The following is a 17,610-nucleotide window of genomic DNA, read 5'->3' on the forward strand; positions in this document are numbered from 1 at the left end:
TAAACATGGATGCCCACACAATTTTACACACAAGTATGTATTGAAACTAAGACGCCCATTCTGGGAAAATGTTTTACTCGGCAGACCCAAACTCACTTTTGAGTGGATTCTAAACTATTGCAAATCAAAACTTCTGGAAATTTCATTGTGGTTACAGACGTAAGCCAATTACCAAATACAAAGCCAATGCTTTCCCATCATTAGTTTGATTCATTTGTCTATTCCTTTGTGAACTTGGAAGGGGTACATAAGGGAATTAAAGACTGAAAAGAAATAGAAGGGGTACCTCAGAAATGAACTTAAGTTACAAACTGTGAGGTTTGAGATACCTTTGAGAAAGTTTATAAGACTCCTTGAGAGCAGAGGAGGATATTATTGTTGTGGAGTAGGCCTTCCCTTTCAAATCCCTGTTTTGAGGTAGAACAATTCATACCTCAAAATTTCATTTGTGCCTAAGGCACAGATGGTGGGCTCGTATGCAATTCAATACTCATCTTGTTCTCGTGGGCTCAGCGGCGACGCTGAATTTCATGACAGAGGAGACTATGCTGAGTTTAATACTTTGGTTCTGAAACATAGTAATATAACTTCTATTCCTCAAAGAGCACTGAGATTTTTTTTTCCAGTTTTTTGCTCATTCAGTTTTGTTATTTTCTTCCCACTTCAGAAAAATTTTCCAAAGACTATGGAACATTAATACAAAAATAAGCATTATTATCCACTTAACAAACATCACTGATGTTATCTAGTGATGCGTGTTTGTGACAGCATTTTAGGGAATATGAATGGGAGTTGTCCTATTTTCATTCAGTAGTTAGTTTCTCAATTCTTAACTACCACTCTGTGTGTCCCCAGATAGAAGGATTTGCACAGTTATTTCTGCTTCTTCTGAGGTTTCCCATTCCACAATGTTGGGAAAGAACATTGTGACTTACGACACTATAGCATTTTATTTGTTGATCCTGGTCCCTTTACTTGGCATATTCTTGACCCTAATCTTCACATTGCTTGGCTCTTCTATATCATTCTATTAAGCTGTTTGATTTTCTTGAAATATATGAGATTTTCTGTATTCACTTGTTTTTGATGGATAAACTGCATGAGAGAAAGGGTATCACTCTATGCCCAGCCCAGAAGAATACCTGATGAATATGTAATGAGTCTTGGAACCTCAAAAAGGAATTCCTTTTTTCCAGTTCAAGATTGTGACTCGATGGTAAAGAGGGAAAGAAGTCCAGTGCTTTTCTTGCTATGAACAAGCTCATGGGGTATGTTGGTAAAGAAAAGACCTAAGAATAAAATCATAAGATTTCAAAGCAAAAACTGCCAAGACTTAAAAGGAGGGACAAAGAATATGTGCTGATACAGAAATTCATCTACAGACACTTTAGCTTGAACATAAGTAGGAGAAGCTCATATTTTCAATGATGTCCAAAAGGAATGGGGAGACACTACTAATTCTGAAATTTTAGGCACAAATGTACCATAGTTTGAGTTAGTGGGCCAGGAAGAAATGGGGAGAAGGAAAATAATTCTCTTAAGAAAAAGAATTTAAAGCTAGAATTTCTCTTGTGATAGAAGCTGCCATACATGTTTGAAAAGCAGGAAATCAATGAGAATTGGGGTTTTCCAAACTTTCTTCAGAGGTCTCTTTTATGAGGCCTCCCTCATGTTATTTTTCATAAGTAATTATGAAATAATAATGGTAATAATAACAATCATGAGCAATTACAACTGCAGCTGTTCAATTTCTATGTAAAAAGTATTTCAAAAGAGACAAATTTTAGAAGAATTTGCCCTGTGTTTAATCTACTACAGATGAAATTATATTCATCTCAGTTGAGAAATCATTTCAGAAAGAATGTCAACTGCTGTGTCTTTTTGGCAGATACTCCACAATTCCCTTCATAACCTGGCACAAGCTGTCCAGAAAAGGCCTACACACCGTTGGACAGTTTCACACATCCTGATTTGGAAAACATCTGGAGAAGTTCCTTCCCATGCACAAGGAGGCCCCGAGTGACAGAATAGCACCCTTGCCATGGACAAGACTCTGGAGTGACATGCTCTTTGAAAGGTTTAGTAAAGTTGCTCTCCATGGAAAGTATGGTTCAGACATCATTTATCATAACCTACAGCACAAATTCAACCTCCAACTCACACTGAACCAGAATTATTTGTCAAGAATGGTGAGAAAGTGGTGGCGTGGAGCCAGACAGCCCTAGTCTCAAATAAGTCACATTGCATTTCAGGATTTCATGCTTTCCGTTTGTGGAATGAGGAAAATAGTGCCATGAAGGTTGTACTAAGTATAAATCTCCTGGTGCATAGTCAGTATTCAACATTTTGAATTTCCATCAGTTTCAAATACGAAAAGTACATGAATGTAATCATAGTCATATTTAATCCATTTTTCTTGGGTGGCTATTCATGTGTCTTCTAATAAATTTCTTTAAAACCCTATTTCTTAAAAAAAAAAAAAAAAAATGACAGACTGCCCATTCTTTTAAAATCACTGGTTATAAAGACTGAATTGATTGGCTGCTTTCCTCTTCTCTGCTTTTTGGCCCAGAAATGAGAGGCTTTGGTTTTGGGCCCCAGTGGATTCCCAGATCCCTCTGCTATACAAAACCAAGGACAAAAGGACAAAGACATGAAATGCATAGTCAAGAAGTTTTGAAAACTCCCTTTCAGATCATAGTTAATGACTTAATCATAGCTCAAAAGATTGTCAAGTGTGCACCAAATATATTCATATCTTAGAAGTGATTATTCCCAAACTCCCTGCTTTTGCTTTGGCACTTAAGCTATTTCATATAGCTACCCGAAAGTTTACTGAGAAATACAAACTGGTGGATTTAGATTGGTCATATAATATACTAGCAATTCATATAAAGAGAGTGGAGGAAGAATGTTATGGGACGATTTCTTCAAACACGACTGGGGTTTGTAGAAAGGTTAATAGGGTGAGACTAAGGTCACACTAAGTCTCCATATCTTTGCACAGCACCTTTTCATATACAATACATTCTCATGCTCCATGCATGTGTTCACTTAATGCTAATACTTGTAGTGTGATGCAGTGGATGGAGAATGGTCAGATAACAGAAGAATGGTTGATCTACGGGGATATTGGTATGAATGGTGGCTAACAAGTGGCAGACACTGAACTCGAACTCACAAAAAGATAAAACATGCATACTTACTAAGAACCAGGGGCTTTACATATAATATTTATCAAGTCAGCCATGCCAGAAAAATGGAATTTCCTTCCTTTTTGGAGAGGCTAAGACAGCTGCCCTTGGTGTATATCTATAATCTAAAAACACTTAGGGAAAGGAACATTCAATGGACACTGGTAACTCATCTAATAAAAGAAAGAGTGAAACCCTGAATATATCAAAAATAGAATGGAAATGAGCTCAGGTAGAGATGAATAGGGGAACTTGAATGTTGCCAAGAGTTTTTCTAGCTCATTTCTGCTTTACTTCTGTGACAGTTTGATTTTTCTCCCAGTTAAGACATAATTTTTCCATGTGTTAAGTCAGGGTCCCTGAGACCCCTGCTGTGCCTCAGTTTCACACTAAATAAAGAAACATTTTTTTTTTCTTTTTCTTTTTCTTTTCTTTTCTTTCTTTTTTTTTTTTTTTTCTTAAATCCTGTTTGGAAAATCCAGGTGAGTGATCTATTAGGTATAGGTTCCACTATTGTAGAAACTAATTGTAGTCAATAAAACAGGGCCAGCTAATAACATGTAATTTTATCGCATCATTAGAATAGATAAAGGAAGGAGTGCTCTATTCTGAGACAAGGGGAGAATGCTAGGAAGACAAAACAACAAACGGCCATCTCAAGACTGCAGCTTTTTAGCCTGGCCATGTACCCTAGAAATCATCAGCCTCTCAAATCATGGTTCCCATGTTTATCATAGGAGGAGGAGGTAGAGCTCAGGACAAGTGGGTCATGCCACAGGTAACTAAGTCATGTACATACACACACACACACATATAATATATATATATATATATATATATATATATATATATATATATAGAGAGAGAGAGAGAGAGAGAGAGAGAGAGAGAGAGAGAGAGTTATGACAATCATTTTTAAGGAAGAGGAAACAGGACTAGGAAAGTTATTTGTTCAATGTCACAGAGCTAGTAAGTGGCAGAGAGGGATGGAACCCAGTTGACTATATCCAGAGTCCATATCCACCCCTGACAGCCTTCTAATATGAACAAAGAGCAAGAAATCACTGGACAAAATGGGGCAGAGAAGCTGTTTTTTTCAAAGCTGTCCTGAGACTGACATGTCATGCTGATTCCACTAGGGTAGTGAGGTCTCTGCTATTGGCCAACGAGGTGATCTTGCACAAATGCTTGATATTCCTTAGCCGGATTCCTCCATATCAAGAGAACACACCAGATAATCTCAAATACTCTTAGAGTCTATTATACCTTAGAATTGATTGTATCAACATCCCAGATAGTTGGCTCCGATTAATTTTTTTTTTCCTGTGTGAATCAGAGAGCATGTCGTGTCCCACCCCCAAGCTCCCTGTGGCATCCCTGGGGGTAGTTAGAGAATCTATGCTTTACACGTATGTGTGGCCAGATGCTCAACCCCACTGAGATAACATCAAGAATCATGATTAACAGATCTCAAAGAAGCAAATAGAATAAGGCAGAGGAAATCTCTCAGAACATATACCCTGAAGAGACCACAAATGAGTCACTGCATTTTTTTTTTCTCAAATCATGAGATCATTCAGATTCCTTTACTCTTTTTCATGACACACACACCCATCCACACCCTCCCGGACTCATGCACACTCCAATATGGGTCACTGTGTCCTTGTCTTCTGATCTAAACCCCTGTTTTTAGGAGAGTTTTGACTCAAATGCAGATCCCAATATGAGGTGCCTCACCCTTCTAAGCAGCAAGGAGGGATAGGGCTGCCTTGGAAAGACAATTTTAATGAATCATCTACTGAATAATGTATGTGCTATGTTTGTGAAGCTAATTAACTGACTTATTATTTGAATGATGGTACTAAGAATTATTTTTCTTTCAGAAGGGAATGAAGGGGTTGAATAGAAAATTTCTCCCCTAATAGCATCCTCCCTCCCTGCCTGCCTTTTGTGTCACCAGGAAGTCACAGCTAATCCTCTGAAGGTGATGAATGAATGAATATATATATATATATATATATATATATATATATATATATATATACACACACACACACACACATACACACACACACATACACACACATACTGTTGCTTTTTTAGCTTTGTAATTACAAGGACCTAAAACCCTTGATTTGACTCTTCAATAACTTAGGGTAAAATCCTATTGCCAGCACAAGCAAAGCTATTTCCCCTGTGCCTGTGGGAGAGAACAGATCCTGCAGAAGCAGTGGGACAGGAAGGTGACTTTTTTTCCTCTCTTCTCTAGTGTTCTAGTTTGCTGCTCATTTTCCTTTCCCATTTTTAAAATCTAGCTAGTTAGCAACCAATTGCATGTGCAAAGATTGTTTTCTGATTCCAAAGCCCTGCAAAGGCCAAATTCAAAAAGGAATGGAGATTTCTTTCAGCTAAACCCTGGAGAGCGTGGAAATGCAAGAGGTTTTTGTTTTCCTTCTTGTAGGGATATTATTCACCCTTATCTGCTATTTCAGTGAATTATAAGGACAAAGCAATCTGTTGATTCTCTCTCACCATTTTACTCAAATGACATTCACAGACTTTAATTTTGCTTCTTTCCTCATTTTCTTTGTGTGTAGGATTTGTTTTTGTTGCTATTACTTTTTTTTATTTGCTTCTCTTTCTAATTTAATCTTCCTTAAATCTGCCCCCCCAGTAATCACTCAATCAACCAAGTTCATATTCACCTAAAAATAACTCACCAACTTTCCATAACTATTTGGCCTACTGACAGTTTGCTTTGAAAGCAGCACATAAGCTGAATTTTTAGTCCTGAAACCCAAAACAACTAGAGTTAATTGTGGAAAGTTGTCAGATCTGCAGGAAAGAAGTACTATCAAATTTGTCCCCCAGTTCTTCACACCAAGAATTGCACTACTGATTTGTGTTGAGATTCAATGGAGGGCAATTTAGAAGTTTGGAGTGTTTCTTAAAAGACTCAAATGAGTCTTTGAGCTCAACTCAGCCAAACTGAAGCCACAAACAGCCTCAAGCTCTGACAGTTGCAGGTTTTCCCTGCTCTTGTACCAAGAGGTTGTGAGCCATCGACCAGCTATGCTATCCCAGGCCTGGGTGGATCTGAGAACCAAAGAAACATTTCATAAGACTATAATGCACAAGCCCCCAAAGTGTGGACATTACCCACTTTTATTCTTGGGGGAAGATGATCTAAGCCAAAGATGAACCATACCCTAGAAGATAGAAAGGCCAGGTGGAGGGTGGGCATGTTCCTCAGAGCAGCACTCACAGAGGGTAACAGAAGTCATGCATGGTGGTCCCATCTGAGAAGACAGCTGTGAGTCCTCATTTTACCTCCTTTACTGAAGGCACCCTGGTGGGGATCTGCCTGACATGCCATCAAAAGCTTAAGGAGATCCCCATGTGTAGCAACATTGAAAAAGAAAGGGAAGAGGAAAAGAACCAGAATAAGGAAGAGAAAGAAGAGGTAGTATAGAAGGGAGAAAGAAAGTATGCAACCCACTACCACCCACACAGGCGATGAGTTCAAACATGTAAACTTTCACTTTTAAGAATGTATATCTAGAAGAGCACAGCGGCACACACCTGTGAGCCCAGTGACTCAGGAGGCCAACTGAGCAAGACCTTGTCTCAAAACAACAACAACCAAGGGGGGTGTGGGGGGTGGGTGGAAGCACTGGGAATGAAGCTCAGTGGTAGAACACCTACCTAACACTAAGTGAAGCCATGGGTTCAACCCCCAGTTACACACACACACACACACACACACACACACAGTGTATTCTTTCTGACTCCCAGCCTTCTTGGAGAGGTGAGCCTGGGGTCCTTTATGAAAGCTGTCTGTAACTAACTGTGACTCATTTACTGGTAGAAGAAATGATGGGAGTCTCCTGGGCTTTTAGAAGGACCAGGAGTAGGATTGGTTTAGAGCCCACTGGGTGGAGTAAGATTTAAGGAGACACTCCCTCTTGGATGAATCAAGAAGAAAGAATGAAAACAGTGGACCGAAGAGTATTCAAAATAGTACCTTTTAGAAAATGAGCTGAGACATCAGGAAAGAAAGGAAAGATGAGAAAATGGAGTGATTTGTCCAGGGCATGCAGCCAACTCAAAAAGGCAGTGGAAGATGAACATCTCCTGACTTCCTGTCTAGAGAGCTGCACTTTGCTCTTTTTGTATCCTTTCCAATCCATGATTTTTAAAAATTCTTTTTGTTTTGCAGTAATGTTTTATTATCTGTACATCTTTTTTCTTCCCTTTTTTAGGCACAGTTGAACTAGTTATGACTTTGGGTTAGGATAAATAAATTTATAGTGTTAGCACAAATTTACGAGACTTTGAAAAAATTATTTACCCTCTTTGAGTTACAGTTCCAGGTCTGTAAAATGAAGTTGTGAGGAGGAAGGGAGGGTCATTGGATCATGAAGACAAAAAAAAAAAAATCAAGGGAGGAATAAGGTCTAGTGTTCTCTATCACGGTGAGATAACTAGAGTTTACAATAACATAGTATATATTTTATAAAGACTCAGAAGAGAGGAGATCAAAGGCTCTGCTGGGTAGGAGTTTGGGGACATCCAGAGTGCTAAGGTGGGGTACAAGAAAAATTGTTGGAGTATAAGACTAGAAATAAATCATCAGGTCCCTGATTAAGATAAGTACCATTGCCATGACAACTCCCACCACTGAGAGCTTATCACACATGGCAACTCCTGCCACAGGTTCAGTATTCTAATTAGGTGAAAATAAAATAACCAGTGGAGGTAAAAGGGAGCAGTATTCCAATTAACTGTCATAAAGTAATCAATAGGACAAAGTGAGGGAGTCTTCAATCAGGTCCGTATGGGGAGGAGACCACCTCACAGCTCACCATGCATGTAAGACAAGAATCCCCTGATGGGACCTGGGGCCTCTCTCCCTCCCTCCCTCTTTCTCTCTCTCTCTCTCTCTCTCTCTCTCTCTCCCTCTGTCTTTCCATCTCTCCTCCACTTTATGAAGTATACTTGTTCTACTTTACAGAATATTATTTTCACCTTCAATAAATCTGTGCCTTGTTTGTCACTTCTGCACGTCTTACTCACTTCTTTGTTCAAGACACCAAGAACTTGGACTTCAACTGGACATCCTACTGGTAACAACTCCAAACATAAAGAAATAATAAGGAAATAGAAATGCCAATTACCCTGATTTGATCAGTACACATTGTATGTACATATCAAAAATTACACCTTATCCATAAATATGTGCAATTATTATGTGAATTGAAGAGAATTAAATTAAAAAGTAAAAAGTGAGATGAGATGATTGGTATGAGTTTACTCAGGCATTGATTCAGCAAATGTATTGAGTACCTATCTATGCCCAAGGCAATGCATAAAATACCCAACAAAACCAATATGGCCCAAATTTTTAGTGTCATGAAGAAAATAAATAAATAAACAAGAGTTTTTGATACAACAGACATTAATAAACACCTTCTGGGTATTGCTTTTAAAGAAGTGGACTAGCACTAGCATTCTTGAATTTATTCTTTCTTAATGTAGGGTTGAAGGAATTAGTTGGTACAAGGGATTATTTTACCTTTATGCATCAGTTTTCATTTTTCCGGTGGATTAACTCAGCTTTAAATCCCAGCAGGCAGACATTAGAGTTTATTGAATGGCTAATACACATTTCATAAATTCCCTTACACAAAGACTACAGTGAGTCATGCTTTCAAAAGTTCCTTGAAGATGGATTTATGCCACATGACACTCATAATGGTTAATTTGCAGCAGCTACACAGTCTGTTGGGTAAATAATACAAGTTATATAAATCATATCTATGCTGTGTTTACACAATAGACCATAACTACTCCAGAGGCACCCAAACAATCTGATACAAAAAGTGGTTTATAAATGATGTAAATACAGTACAAGTTTAAGTTAATCAAATGAAACCACCCTCAAGGAAGACAGGTTTGTCAGGGAGGCCTAAGGAGATAAGATAAATGAAATATGTGTCTTTGGTAAAAGTTTATGCAGGATAAGACTTTTGGTTTGCAAATAACTAGAGTCAATTAAAACCCTTAACACAAAGGGGAAGAAGGGCTGGGGATGTAGCTCAGTGGTAGAACACTCGTCTGGGATCCATTCCCCAACAGTGCAAAGAAAGGAAACAAGAAAGAAACCTGGATGTTGTGGGGTGGGAAGCAAGCAGGCCAGGGAGGGTGGTGGAGTCAGATAATCTTTAAAAATATATAGGGTACTTTACAGAAACCAAAAGTCAGAATGGAACAAGATTTTGAAGAGGAACTGGGATTAGGAGAGGGGATTCTACAAAAACCCACAAAGTTCCTCATTTCTCTTTCTTCCCCTCAAAAACTTCATTCTACTCTCTTTTCAAAATTGGTCTTCTCTATTTACCCTTTTGTATGTTTCCTCATAATTTTAGAGTTTCTCTGTTCTGTTCCAGAATCATGTGGGGCAAATTGCCTGCCTCTGGGTCTCAGCCCCAAGGTCCTAGGTACAAGAGTCTCATGGCTCTTTTAAGACTATGTTGTATTTGTAATACATACACTGCTTTTATCCAAGTGTTAAATATCCCCATAAATAATATCTCAATTTTGGAGATGGAGTCTCCCTATGTTGCCCAAGTTGGCCTTCTACTTCAGCCTCTCAAATAAATGGAATTAGAAGCGCACGTCACCATGCTTGGCTCTCACAAATAAATATGTGAAGGGCTACAACACACATGCATATGAAATACCATATGCATATTACACCATTTCCTTAATTACATCTCATTTTTATATTTGGTGTCATAGTCCACTTGGGCTGCTATAACAAAATACCATGAACTTTGTAGCTATAAATAACAGAAAGCTGATTTTCAGACTCTGGAAAACTTTTTGCTGATGAAAACTTTCCTTTCCATTCCTGCATGGTGCCTTCCTTTTGTGCTGTCACATGGGGAAGAGAGGAAAGCTCTTTCTGGGGCCTTCAAGGGTGCTAATCCCCTTGATGAGGGCTCCACCTTCATGACTTAGTCACATCCCAAAGACCCTCACTTCCTAATATCATCACCTTGGGGCTTAGGATTCCAAATATGAATCTTTGGGGGACCCTAACATTCTGGCCATAACATTTAGGGTACTTCATATTATTTTAATATGTAGTAACAAACTACCCTTTAGACATATGCTATTAATTTTCCCATAGATTTATGTAAGTGTCCTGGGAGACAAAAAAATCTTTCATGAATATTGAATACTAGTTTCATTGATTATAAATTTTATAGGTAAATGTCATGCACCCATTTTAGTTTTTTTCTTATTTTGATTTATTTCTTTAGCTGTTATATTTCGTGTGTCAGTTCATACCTATTTATATCTATAATCCTGAATTGGGGATATTTATTTACATACTATTTTTTTAGGCTTATGTAGTCTTCTTCCCCACCCTGGGACAGGGACAGTCTGGTCTTCAACTCCTGGACTCAAGTATTCTCTTGCCTCAGCCTCCTGAGTGCTGAGGATACAGGCATACTCCTCTACACCAGGCTACCATTTTTAAGAAATGATTTTTTTCAAGTTTGACTTTTGCCTCTTAAGGTTAAGCAATTATTTTTGGTCTAAAAATATTTGGTCATTTATATAATCATATGTATCAATATGTACATTTGTAATTTCTTCCATTTATTCTAGGTATAGAACATAACTCTTGACATGAAAAGATTTAAAAATATACTTCTATATATTACTCTAGTCTTTAATAGATTTTTATTTTTAACAGTTAACTATTTCATATATGTAGTATGCAGGGAATATAAATTTCTTTTCTTCCCTTTATTGTAGGCCATGTTTCCTTTCATGGATGATTAAATCAACCTTTCCTAAAGTGTATTCCTTGGAATACTCAATTTGTAAGTTTCTTCTCTAAAAGGGGGAGGGATCAAAAAAAGAAAGAAAGAAAGAAACAGGAGAAAAGAGAGGAGGGGAAGAAACAGAAGGGGAGGAGGAGATGGAAGTCTTCTGTGGTCAAATTACCTTGTCAACTGCTAATACTCTTTCTCTTGTTACTTTATAATACATGGTATTTATTAATACATTATAGGCTCCAAGTGGTCTTGCAATAAATCTTCCTGTTGAACAGTTTAATCCTGTCCTTTTCCAAACTCATCTGAAGCATTTTCCTCAACAAGTGAAAGACAATAGGGAAATAATCCCAAGTGGATCCTTGAAGAAGCCACGTTCTTTCAGGGGCCTGTGAATTCAAGGCATGGAAGGTTGGAGATGCGGGTAATGTTTAGTCAGAATACTAACTTCCTGCCAGGCATCTCAAACATCATTTTGGTTTAAGATCATTCTATAGATTGGTTTCTTTCTATATGTCTATGTCCACTTAGAAGAGATATTTTTACATTTAGGGAACTTCAATACCTAATCCAAAGTGACACAGTAGTAAATGCTGCTATAATCTGAACTCAAGTCACAACTTCTCCAAGGTTGAATTTTTATCTCCCTGATAAACTTCTATTCTTTTATAAAAATGAGGGCCCTTGAGCCTCTGATAAGACAGAATACCATTCTGCCTCTAGGATGCTCCAGTCATGAAGCATCTCCTAAGACATTTACACAGAATTGTTCAAAAGTCTTTCCTTTCTAAATAACGAATCCTGCCCATCCTCCATCTCAAATTTTAAAGAAAAAGTCCTCCTTTCATCATAAATTCTTGATCCCAGATATATAGAGAGAACAAGAACCTGAGGTTCTTTCAGACGAGTGTAACATTGACTTAGTGCATTCTGGGTAAATCATTATCAAATGGACTATCCCACCTTGGAGTCAATTGCTGGATAAAGTCAACCAGATGCAGAGAGAGAGAAAAGCCACATCATAGTCTGGAGGGAGGCAGATGTTATGTCTGTAAGCGATTGCCTTCTCTGCACTATATCTGACAGATGAACTCCAAGTTCAGTGATTAACGCAGCATCTTATCCAATCTGAAAAGCTAGGAGTAAGATTCAAGATGGGTAATAAGTTTAAAGAAAAGAAGAGGAGACTGGAAAAAAGGTATAAATTGTGATCAGATTATTTCATTACCTTTTAAACTGAGATTGGGATTGGGGAGTGGAGGTGGCTATTTTTTTTAATTCATATTCATGCTTTTAGCAACACACAAAGTTCAATGGGATGCATTTGGTAGGTACTAAAAAAAAAAAAAAAAAATCTCCAAGCAGTTGAAGAGTTTTAAGAGTCAGGAGTTGACAACAAAGAAAAGGAAAAGAAAAGAATTTAAAATGCTTTATTTTGCAGACAGACAAACTGAAGCATCCAAAACAGATGGATTTCCCAGTGTTTTGCAAAGAAGGATTGACGGTGCTTTGGAAATAACAAGTGTTATTTCCACTTGTTTGTATCCTGTACCTCAAATAATATCTGAAAATAGTCCTTTCACACACACACTTCCATTTCACTAGAGACCCCAAAGAGTGCAGAATTGGTACCCCACTAGCAGTAGACAAGTGTGGGAAAAAGTTCATCATTCAGTGCCTTCTTCAACTTGAGTGACAACTGCATCCCTGTGAATGACTTTCTGAGCCATTAATGTTCTAGACAGAAGAGGGACTTTCTGCAATCCTAAAATAATGTTGATGTAGGGGATTTCTTGCCCTTAGTCTAAAAGGGTTTTTAGTCCTTCCTCCTGGCAGATGACCTAGCATGTTTTGCGGGTGTCTCTTTCCTTCCCTGGCACTTACACTAAGTAGGTTTTCTGGAGGACCTAGGGAACCCTAGGAGGTGTTATGTTTCATTTTAAACAACAAAGACTTTGTCAACAGAGAGATTCAAGCTGGAAGTTCAGTTCCACCACTTATAGCTCCATGACGTTATAAACAACCTAACTATATATCTAAGACTCAGTTTCACTTAGTCTTCAATGAGGACAGCAAGGGTACCTGCCATGTAGTGTTTTCATGGCACCACAGAGGTAGTACATGAAGGAGGTAGGCTCAATATCAGCTCTAAAATTTAAAAAATTTTAAAAAAAACATTATTTCACTTCATCCTTTCTCTATTGAGAGCACTTTTGTCGTTATCCTCCTCAAAGTGATATCTTTCCGGAAGACACAAGATGTTTCTCGGGATTTCTTGACCCTTATTTAACAGATGTGAGTAAAAGAATAAACCACAGAGGGTCATCATGGACTCAGAGCAGTGATGTTTGTATTAATTCTATATCTTAACATTAACTAAGAGTCAGGGTGGCTATAAAGTCTCTTGAGAGATTAGAAATAATAACAATGAGTTAAATAAGAATATGTTCTATCTCTCTCTAACTTCTTTCCTCTACACTCCATCAGCTTTAGTCTGACCCAGGCTAGCTGCTGGAATAAAATACCATCCAGCAGGTGAGTTAAAGAATAGACATTTACTTCTCATGATTTTGGAGCCTGGAAAGTCCAAGATCAAGACACCAGCAGATTTGGTACTTGGTGTGGGGTCATTTCCTGGCTTGGTCTCTTCCTCTTTTTACAAGGTTACTAATGCCATCAAGGGATCTCATCTCAAGATCTCATCTAAATATATCTACCTCCTGAAGACATCACCTCCTGTGTTATCACATTTGTGGTTAGGGCTTCAACATATGAACTTGGGAAAGACACAAATATTCAGTCCACACAGCCTGGCTGGTCCCTCATCATCTCACTCAATGTTTGAGCTCTATTTGGCTCGCAAAACCCATTCCTACAGAAAGACTGACTTGACTGATAGTCCAACAGGAATAATTTTTGCATGTGTGATTAGTAGCCTTAATAAACTACAAGAATCTAGACCTGTTATTCAATTGCCAGGAGACAAAAGGAATACAGGGAAAATACTCTAAAGTCAAAATTATTGCTTTGCTCTAATGATATATACCCAGTGCTATGATTTGGATTAAATGAGTAGCCCCCTGAGGTCCATATGTTAAAAGATTTGGTCCCCAGTGTAACAGTACTTGGAGTTGCTGTGGACCTTTAGGAAGTGGGGCCTAGTGGGAGTTTCAGGTCACTGGAGCATGCCTTTAAAGGAGATTCAGGTCCCTGGTCTCTTTCTGTCTCTTCTTGCTTCTCCACTGAAGAGATAAGTGGTTGACTCCACCATGCTCTCCCACCATGATGAACCACCTCACCAAAGGCTCCAAGTAATGGGGTCATTTGATCATGGACTAGAATCTCCAAAACCATGAGCCAAAATAACCTTTTATCTTTATCAATTGATTGGCTCAGGCATTTCATTATGGTTATAGAAAGCTGACTAATACAACTAGTACATCTACACAGCAAGTCAACCAGTCTAGAAGTATCTTTTACAAATTATTTTTCTTTGTTTTTCTCGGAGGTTTGATCAAAACATTATATTATTGAAATTGTTATATTTTTGTGCCTAAGTATTTTGATTTTACTACAGAGAAGAAAGACATCAGGAAACTACTCACATGAAGGGTCAAATAGTAAATATTTTAGGTTTTGTGGCTATATAGTCTTTGTTACAACTATTCATATCTGCTAGTGTAGTGCCAAAAGAAGGCATAGCAAGTACATAAACACATGAACATAGCTGTGTTACAATAAAGCTCATTCAAGCATAAGCTTGAATTTCATATAATTTAACATGTCCAAAATATTACTTCTCTTTTAACATTTTTAATCCATTTAAATATGAAAAAAAAAAAGACTCTTAGATCAGGGACCTAAAAGAGAACCAGTAAGCTATCTCTGATCTATAAGCTGCTGTTTGCCAACTTCTTCTCTGTAGATCATGCCCTCCAAAAATCCCTCAGAAATCATTGAGGTGGCTGCTGCCAAATACAATTCATATTCAATCGTGTATGTCCCCTGGTTAGAACTGACCTTGAATGACAGGTTGAGGAAATCAAGATATTGCCTTCCCATTATAAATCAATCCCAACTTTCAATCCCAACTCTTCTCTGAAAGGTTATAGAAATTTACTCTACAAGGGATCAGACTAAAACACAGGTAATAGGATTAGACCCTCAAGGTGGCAGACCAGGAGACCTGGACAGCATGGACCAGTATGAAAGAAAAGTTCCAACAATACTGACCTCAAGAGGCTTCCCCGAGATGACCTCTCTCCCTGATCCCACTGCAATTTTGTAGAACTTTCACTTCCTACTAAAATTTCAATCATTCTCTTTCTAGGGTTAACTAATGGCAGATGTAAGTGGCAGCTGAGAAGAAATACCCGCTAATCTAAGTAGCCCACACCAGTAAATCCTGATTTCAGGGGACTGGAATGGAATGCAATTTTTATGCTATACTTAGGATCATTCTGCCTATGTGCAAATTGCATTCATTCATTCATTCTTGAAAGCTAATTTACCCAAGAACAATAAACCATCTGTCACACAGACCAGAAATATTCATGTTATGAAAAGTGCCATCTCCCTGCTGTGATCAAGCTACATGAAAATACTACTCAAGATCAAAGGGCCACTTGATGCTATAAGAATGTACCTTCACCGCAATCAGAAACACAGACCCATCTACTCTTTACATCTCTTCCTGTAATCAGGCCTATTGAGGATCCCATATTAGCTTAGTGAGCATTGAAATAAAATGAAGGGTGTTTAATTGAACGCATCAAAGTCCCTAGCTGGGTTGTAATCATTGTGCCACCGCATGGCCATTTCATTGGAAATGTAAATACTGGAAGTCTGCTGCCATCTGCATCATCTGTACCCCACACATCCCTCTTTCCTTGTGTTCTGTCATTTGGCAAGTGAATGGTGGGAAAGGTGTCTGTGCTTGAGAGGTTAAGGAGTTGTGGCAGTGATAAGGACCACGATATGGTTATTATCGCCCTCATTTTATAGGTAAGGGAGCCAGGGGTATGATGTTAGGAAACTTGCCCAGGTACCTTCTCTGGTATAAGAGATATGGCTGGGGCACCTGCAGAGCTTGCACTCCTGCTGTTTATCATGATGCAATTCCCTCAGTGGACGTGTAAAGATAAACCCTGCTAATCGCAGCCTCCTGTACCCCCACATGAAAACACTGTGTCACATCCCTGTCCTTAGCACTACTCAGTCCTGCAGCCTCATGTCACCATACATACTTCATCATGGGGAGGTATATAGCTTAACAACTATTAAAGGTATCTTCAAAGAGAGTCTGGCATCTTCTTCTGCAGACTCACATTTATTCAAAAATTATCCCAGTTGTTACATTATAGAATTTGTTAATTATAATAATCGGCCTTTATTGCCTATTTTTAAATTTGCCCTTTAGCTGAATTAAATTGATTTGTATTCAATCATACCCAAGCCTTTGTAACAGAGTTGAGATATATTATTTACAGATTAGTAATACGGAAAACACAGGAGTAGAAAACTTGGATTCTTTCTCAACTCTGGTTCTGAGTGATCTTGGGGAAATCCCTTAACCTCCTGAAGCAGAGGGCACATTTGGAGACTTTTGACACTGAAAGTGAGTGGGTAAGATCCATGGGATTTAGTCTATGCTACTCTAACCTCAACCAAAATCACTTCCTCTCTTCCCCAATTCCCTACACTTTAGGAACTTTGGGTTCCTTGCTATTTATTACTCAATGTGCCTAAGGGCCTTTGTATGTGCTTTTATCTCTGTGGGTGAATCTTACCTAATAATCATAAAAAGAAACTGATTTATTATTTAAACTGTGCCTGGAATTTTATAGTTGCTTCAAAGTCATTAGTTGGATGAACATTGAATAATTACTCTACATCTGAAAATGATGAATCTTTGGAACCCTTATCCTTAGAACCAATTCTCAGATTCCTGTTCTGGTGTGATTTTCTATAATACCAAATATTAAACACAGCCTGCCAAGATAAAGCTTAAAAGGCTTTCTAGTGGGGAGAAAAGGATTTCCTCAGGACATTCTTGTCATTTTCTAATAATATAATGAAGCACTATGATTATATAGGTCTTTTTTTCTCCTGTGTCATACTAGCAACTCATTTGTCCTTAATAATAAAAATTAATAATCATAGCAGCATTTATGGTGTTTTTCCTTTGTGCAAAGCATTAGGATATAAATGATGTTTCATGTATTGCTCATAACAATATATAGGACAAACTCAGATTTATTAAATAACATACCTGAAGACCCAAAGCTAATATATTGGAGATCCCATAAGTATTTGAACCCCAGTATTAAGTTTGAAAGGCCCCATTCTTTTCTGTCCCACTCTTTGATGATATCTGATATCCTGTGGTCATGTAAATAACTTTTCCGCCATCAAAAGTCTAGATGCTCCCCCTTGCCCATTAACAGGAGAATATATGGGGTCTGTTATGTGCACTTATAAAACTGGAATCACTATATCGAGGTGAAATGCAACAAGCTCCTGCTACAAAAGAGATGAATCTCACAGGTGTTAACGCTGAATGAAAG

Source organism: Marmota flaviventris, chromosome 1 (assembly GCF_047511675.1).
Source record: "Marmota flaviventris isolate mMarFla1 chromosome 1, mMarFla1.hap1, whole genome shotgun sequence".
NCBI lineage: Eukaryota > Metazoa > Chordata > Mammalia > Rodentia > Sciuridae > Marmota > Marmota flaviventris.